Source organism: Physeter macrocephalus, chromosome 1 (genome assembly GCF_002837175.3).
Source record: "Physeter macrocephalus isolate SW-GA chromosome 1, ASM283717v5, whole genome shotgun sequence".
Lineage (NCBI taxonomy): Eukaryota > Metazoa > Chordata > Mammalia > Artiodactyla > Physeteridae > Physeter > Physeter macrocephalus.
This window is the reverse complement of record NC_041214.2, coordinates 79,027,768-79,034,890: the sequence shown is the minus strand read 5'-3', so window position 1 is coordinate 79,034,890 and position 7,123 is coordinate 79,027,768. Positions and strand designations below refer to the sequence as shown.

Genomic DNA, 7,123 nt, shown 5'->3' with positions numbered 1-7,123 from the left:
CAATCTGTATATCTTCTTTGGAGAAATGTCTGTTTAGGTCTTCTGCCCGTTTTGGATTGGGTTGTTTGTTTTTTTGATATAGAGCTGCATGAGCTGCTTGTACATTTTGGAGATGAATCCTTTGTCAGTTGCTTCATTTGCAAATATTTTCTCCCATTCTGAGGGTTGTCTTTTGGTCTTGTTTATGGTTTCCTTTGCTGTGCAAAAGCTTTTAAGTTTCATTAGGTCCCATTTGTTTATTTTTGTTTTTATTTCCATTTCTCTAGGAGATGGGTCAAAAAGGATCTTGCTGTGATTTATGTCATAGAGTGTTCTGCCTATGTTTTCCTCTAAGAGTTTGATAGTGTCTGGCCTTACATGTAGGTCTTTAACCCATTTTGAGTTTATTCTTGTGTGTGGTGTTAGGGAGTGTTCTAATTTCATACTTTTACATGTAGCTGTCCAGTTTTCCCAGCACCACTTATTGAAGAGGCTGTCTTTTCTCCACTGTATATCCTTCCCTCCTTTATCAAAGAAAAGGTGACCATATGTGTGTGGGTTTATCTCTGGGCTTTCTATCCTGTTCCACTGATCTATATTTCTGTTTTTGTGCCAGTACCATACTGTCTTGAGGTGAACATATGTGCGTGGGTTTATCTCTGGGCTTTCTATCCTGTTCCATTGATCTATATTTCTGTTTTTGTGCCAGTACCAGACTGTCTTGATTACTGTAGCTTTGTAGTATAGTCTGAAGTATGACGTCTCTTTTATACGGTGTTCAGCATGGGCTGTAGAGGCCTGGGCCTGGCTGATTCGGGGGTCCACACTGGTGGAGACCCATGACCCATTCTATAGCTTGTAAAGAAATAATGCTCTTGTCCCTCTTATGACCTACTTCTGGCTCTTGTATCAATGCTTGTGTCATTGCATTATACCTTCCTTCTCATGTATTATTCAACATTATTCATTGTATCTGTTGTGGCCTTAAGAAGGACTTCTTAAAGTTGAAACAAGTGGCCTTTCCCAAGTCAATCACCACAAGAAAAGGCAGGAAACCGAGAAGGTGGGAGAAAGGATTCCCTGTTCCTCTAGGGCTCTTTCCTTTACTTGCATACGAGGTGTCAACAAGCATGGATTTCTAAGGCATGACTTTCGGATGCTGGATGGTGCCCAGCATATAAAGACTGAATGAAACCCAAAGCCATAATCTAAAGACCAAGGAGTATCTTGAGAACGAGATTATCTAGTTGCAAATTACTCTCTGTGTTTTTTCCTGCTATTATCTCTGAACACTGCATGAAGAATTGTTTAAATACCCCAGCCTACCCTCTGCTCTACAGAGGAGCTTTTAAGAGAAAGATTGTAGTTACGGCATTAAAGAGGAGTAGCGCCCTCTGAGGTCCTCATGAAAGGTGAATCTTTGGAAATGAGAGTTGGGCCATGTTGTTTTTTTCTGCCACTCTCCATGTGGAGAATCTTCCTCCTAACTCAGCCTTGCAGCGAATGTCACTTAGGATCATTTTGACTGCAAGGAACAGAATGTGTTGAATCAAACAATAGGGAGATGCATTATCAGACATAACAGGAGGCTTGGGGTAGAGTAGGCCCCAGGCATGCTGCAATCCACATTTCAATGATGGCATCAAATACGCAGGTTCTTTCTGCATTCCACTCAGCTGCCCTCAGTGTCAGCTCCTACCCAAAACTGGTTTTCCTTGAGGTTTTAATATGGCTGCTGATTGCAATCGGGACTACGTCTTGTGCATATCAAGAAGTATGATGCTACCTCAAGCATGGACTATAATTTCTTGCACTTTCCACTCCTGGACCAGTAACAGACGTCAGTGGAATGCCACACTGGTAATGGGTGGATGTCTGAATAGAATCAGGATTCAGTTGGGAAGTTCAGTTAGAAACCAACAGAATCTGCTACAGAGAGTCTGGATATTATTTTATTTTACCATGGAAAGTGGCAATTTCCTTAAAACTGGCCTTTGCTTCTGTGGTTTGCTAGAATTTAGGGGCCACTCCTTATATCGAGACTGAGAGCCAGGTGGGGTTTCAGGGACACTGCTGCCAGGTATACACAGTGCCAAAGCCTCATACCACAGGTGACTTTTTGTTTATGGCTAATCTCTGAATCACCGTCCAGAGTTTCAAGGGGCTGTAGCTACCAAGGGTTGACCCTATCCTCATGGAGACAACTGGGATACAAAGGAAACCCTTAAAATTGTGGATCTGGAGAATTTCTAGGTACCAACATGTACCACTGTCTTATGCAAACCTGTCCAGACAAAGACTTCATAACCTGTGGTCCTAGGAAACTGTATTCATGGTCTGGAAGTGCTGAGTTGGGCCCTTTGCTTCCCGGAGGCCGTCGAAGATTTCAGTTGACCTTTTCCCTGCACTGCAGTTAATGTGGCCTTGAAAAAACTAGAGATTCCACATCTTGAACCCCAGCCCTCATTCCCTTCACTGAATGTTCATTTTCTAAGTGTCTCCCAAGAACCAGGCACCAAGAAGGAATGATTATTTACATGCTCTTCTACCTTCTTCTATTACTCACCCATGCAAGGAAGTAAGGGAGCGTATCAAAGCCAGACACTTTAGTGAATCTCTGATTTGGGAGGTACTGCTGGGAGCATGGGGGTGATGGATGGAGGAGTGCTTGGAATATGAGCTGCACATGCTTTTGTGGGGAAGGGGTTCTGTGGAGCGTAATAAATGATAGGAGTCATTATGGGTCAAGGCTACACTAAAACAGCCTTGAAAATAGCTACTCGCCAAGGGAAGCCCATATGTCATACTAGTTAACGTAGATCATGCAGAGTAGAGGTTTCCTCTATCAAGTATCCCATATGTCACTCCTGACAGGTAAGAAGGCTGCTGAAACTCAACAGAAGGCAAGCCTGGTGTTGACTGGGGGACCGTGGAGAGCTGCTGTCAAGGCCACTCTTTGTGACTCTTCATCTGGCATGCTCTCACTTCAGAGAGGCAAACAACATATTGATTTTCTTCACGAGTGGTGTCTCAGTGACTAAGTCAGCAGCAAAGCTGCCAGCACCATGTAAGCAGCCCGGATCAGGATGGCGGAGGTGGGCATGTGGCACGTTAAGTACATACTCCATTCTGTGTATACTGGTTTTTAAAAACAAATAGCACGAACTTCTGCAGAAACTGTGTGAGTGTAAGTATGTGTGTGGGGCAGGGGGGTAGGTACCTATCAGAGGAAATGTGTTACAGTTTGTGGACCTGAGAGTGTTTCTATCAAAACCATTTCTATCGAAGCTTCAAAAATTTTGCGAAGTCTCAGAGTCCTGTGACCTGGGAATGGTGGACACTGGCTGTATCTGGTGGGATTCTGGCCTGGGGGACTGCCAGAGCCAAGGAGCACCCTGCGCTGGGCAGGCCGGGAGGGAGCTATGGACTTTTGCTTCTCCTCATGGCAGTGGGCTACCCTGAGACAATCTGGATAGGTGTTTGGTGTTCTAGGAAGGAACTTACCTTCTGCCAACGCTGGGCCTGGAGCCTTCCCCGTGCGCACTGGCTCCTCATACTTTGAGAAGTTCAACTTAAGCCTAAATGTTAAAGGGTAAACCACCATTCCCTCTAAGGCCACCACCACACCCTTCCACCTTCATCCCTGCCTCCTCCTCTGGAATCACCTCCCCTCCATCTTTAACCGCCATCACTACCATTGCTGCCACCCTGTCACCTCTACTCCTCCCCCACCGCCTTCATCTCCAACCACCATCACCACCACTTCCACCATCATTGGCCACTGCCACCTCCTCTGCCACCATCAGCACCACTTGCACCTCTTCTACCACCACCAACACCATCACCACCACCTTCATTGTTACCAACAAGCCACTACCTCCATCATCATCCCTACCTCCTCCATCAGGACCACCAGCACTGCCACTGCTATTACAGAAACCAAACCGTCTCCTGACCACAACCACCACCCAACCTGGGCGCTTACCCTGTAAGCCTGCGCATTGTTGGGGTCACACCCCACTTGTTACTATTTCTTACCATTCTTCCCTTTGTAAAAATTCTTACATTCTATAAATCTCCAAGCACAGACCAGAAAACTGTCTAGTTTAGCTACTAGAAATTTAATGAATCAGGGATTTGTATTAAATGACCGACCGATGCTTTGCCAGCTCCAGGATTCTTTGGTAGGTGTGTGTGTCTGTCTGATTATGTGTGCATACTCATCCATATCCATATGCACGGAGGTGGCCAATTTAGTCTGGTAATCGTCTGTCTTTCCAGGAGAATTTCTGATAGAGCCTAGATTTAGAGTGTGTAGAAGGAGACAAGGTACAATGACCACTGTGCACGTGTAAGCCCCGCCAAGCTCACGCCATTCAGCACTACCTTAAAAACCAGTTATGTGTCCCAGGAACTCTGGCTCACGGCAAAGCTTGGGGGCTGCATGGCATAAAGGAAGAGTCATCACGGAGAATTAGAAAAGACTGGTGTTAAGGAGCGTTTAGGCCTCCTACTCACTGAATGCCCTTAGGTGAATCACTTTTCTCCCTCTTAGCTTCAACTTCCTCTCCCCGTAATGGGAACAATTTTACCCACTTCCTGGTATTACTAAAAGAAAAAAGAACGTGTGACAGTACCTGATGCCAGCCTGGAACACAAGGGGTATTGGCTCCTGCCTTTGCTCCCCCACCGCTCCGACTCCCTGAAGCCCTCCGTTGCTTGGGGAGCACCATCCTTGGTCCAGTTCTCTGAGACAGTGGGCTTCCTGTTCTCAGTTCTATCTCAAATGGCTCTGAAGAAAGAACACAGTGATCCTGTAAAATGTCACTGAATCAGAAGTTCTGCAGCTTTGCCAACAATCTGGGGGAGAGGACTTTAGAGCAGCTACTGGGAGAAAGTGAGAGGACACAGTCCTGGGCTTGAGCTCCTGCTGGGGACGGACGCTTGGCCTTCCATCTTTTCTGCCTCTTTAATGTGGGAACACACCACACACACACACACACACACACACACACACACACACACACACACACACACACACACACACACGTGTGCAGAGGCCCATCCCACTGTTGGGGCAGAGGATAAGGGCAAGCAGGGAATGGGATCTGAGTCCCCAGAAGCCTAGAACTGGTGCCCATGGGGTTTGGGTGATTCACTGCCCACGTCCAGATGACTCTGCCCAGGTGGTGACTCCCACTGCAGGCCTCACACCAGAGCATACACATGAGCAGGCTGACAGCCTCCCTGCCAGGCCCCTCAGCAGGTTTTTTTGCTCCACTTCTCTCCCTTCTGACTATGTCTCTTGCCAGCCTTTAGCCCAGGTCTCTCTCTCCTTCCCCTTGGCCTCAGCAATGGGGGCTGGCAGGCCAGGAGGCCACTTCTGTGGCCTTCAGTCCACCTTCAGTCCATCTTCTTCAGTCCATCCACTTCAGTCCATCTCTCAATGGCTCCCCAGCGCAGGCTGGGGCTGGTGAGCCATTGAGAGATGACGGCTTGGTGACAATGACCTCACCTCTGTCCCAGCTGCTAGCACTGTCCTCGAAAGCCCAGGGTCAGCTCCCAGAAGCAGAGCCAGTGAGCCAGTTGGGTCTGCCTCTTCAGCAGTCATGATGCTTCCTGGAAAGTGCCTTTTCATTTCCTTTTTAGCTCATAAAACTCTTCATGGGAATAAATTCCGACCAAACCTTGGGGTTCACGTGTTGGCGTCTACTGGAGGTGGAGACTTCACTAATACCCCGAGCCCTGGATTTGACCCCTGTTCTATCGCATAAGGCTAGATGACTTTGGACCAGTGACTTATCCTCTTTCTTTATGCCTTTCTATCTTAATCTGTAAAAATAGGAATAATGACATCTGTTAAGAGAGCTGTTGTGAATTTAAATGAGATTATTTAAATGAGAGTTATTTTCTGGCACTTGAAGATTTCCCAGTGTTCTACAAATGTTAGCTAATGCTGCTCCTACTACAACCGCCTCCATCACTATAATTACTGTCACTATCAGCAAAGCTTGTTAGAAGAGTTAACACCAATCTCAAAGTTGAAATCAGCTTTAGTTACCATTTAATTCGCACTTACCATGTGAATACTCTGTTGGGTACCTTTGCTGACATTAACTAGTCTAACCTTCACAATTAGCCTATGCAGTAGGTCATACAATTTTCTACCCATTTAATGAGCAACTTCAACGATAATGGTGGAGTCGGGGGGTAATTTCTTAAGGTCCCAAAGGACAATGAGGGAAGGGAAGGGAACTTTGCATATTCCTGATCCAGGCATTTATCGAGTTATTTATGCCTTGCTTCAGTCCAAAGAAGACTTGAGGTCATGTGTCAGGCAGCAGAGTGCCCTAGAAAGTACAAAAACATCAAAACTGATGAGCTGGGCTTCCCTGGTGGCGCAGTGGTTGAGAGTCTGCCTGCCGATGCAGGGGACGCGGGTTCCTGCCCCGCGTGTGACAGATCCTCCCGGTCCGGGAGGATCCCACATGCCGCGGAGCGGCTAGGCCCGTGAGCCATGGCCTATGAGCCTGTGCGTCCGGAGCCTGTGCTCCACAACGGAAGAGGCCACAACAGTGAGAGGCCCGCGTACCGCAATAAAAAAAAAACAAAAACAAAAACAAAAACTGATGAGCTCTGGGTTGGAATCCCAGCTCTGTCACATACTAGTCAAATGACATGGGAATATTATATAAAACCTGTGAGCTTCAGTTTCTACCACCCATTGAATTAGCTATGCAAATTGAAAGATATTCATTATCATCCCCATTTTTCTGATGAGTAAATCAAGAGTCAGAGATGTTGAAACTTTACAAAGTTTGCAAAACTATTAGGTAAGTAAATAACAGAGCCAGATATTGGCCCCAATTTGAAATCTGATCTGATTTCAAATTCCAAATTATTCTGAGCTATCTAAATGGTGCCCTTCCCAAGTGCAGAGCTGGGATTCAAACATAGTACCGTGCTTCCTATCACTGTCATTTTTCTAGCAGCATTGGACTTAAGGGGAAAACATACCAGACGTTCTGACTCCCCCATTTGCACCTGCGGCTCCCGAATGACTAAATATCTCAAGCCCTTCTTTCAAGAATAATTAAAGGGCTTCCCTGGTGGCGCAGTGGTTGAGAGTCCGCCTGCTGATGCA

The 7,123-nt window shown here is 46.5% G+C and overlaps 1 long non-coding RNA gene across 2 annotated transcripts in view; it reads right to left on the bottom strand.

Moving 5' to 3' along the window:
* Positions 1-7,123, bottom strand: part of LOC114486586 (uncharacterized) — an 81,758-nt gene that overhangs the window by 58,225 nt on the left and 16,410 nt on the right. For both annotated transcript variants that reach the window (XR_008617133.1, XR_003680581.2), the window contains exon 2: positions 4,617-4,771. This is a non-coding gene — a long non-coding RNA (uncharacterized lncRNA). The remainder of the gene's footprint in view (positions 1-4,616; positions 4,772-7,123) is intronic.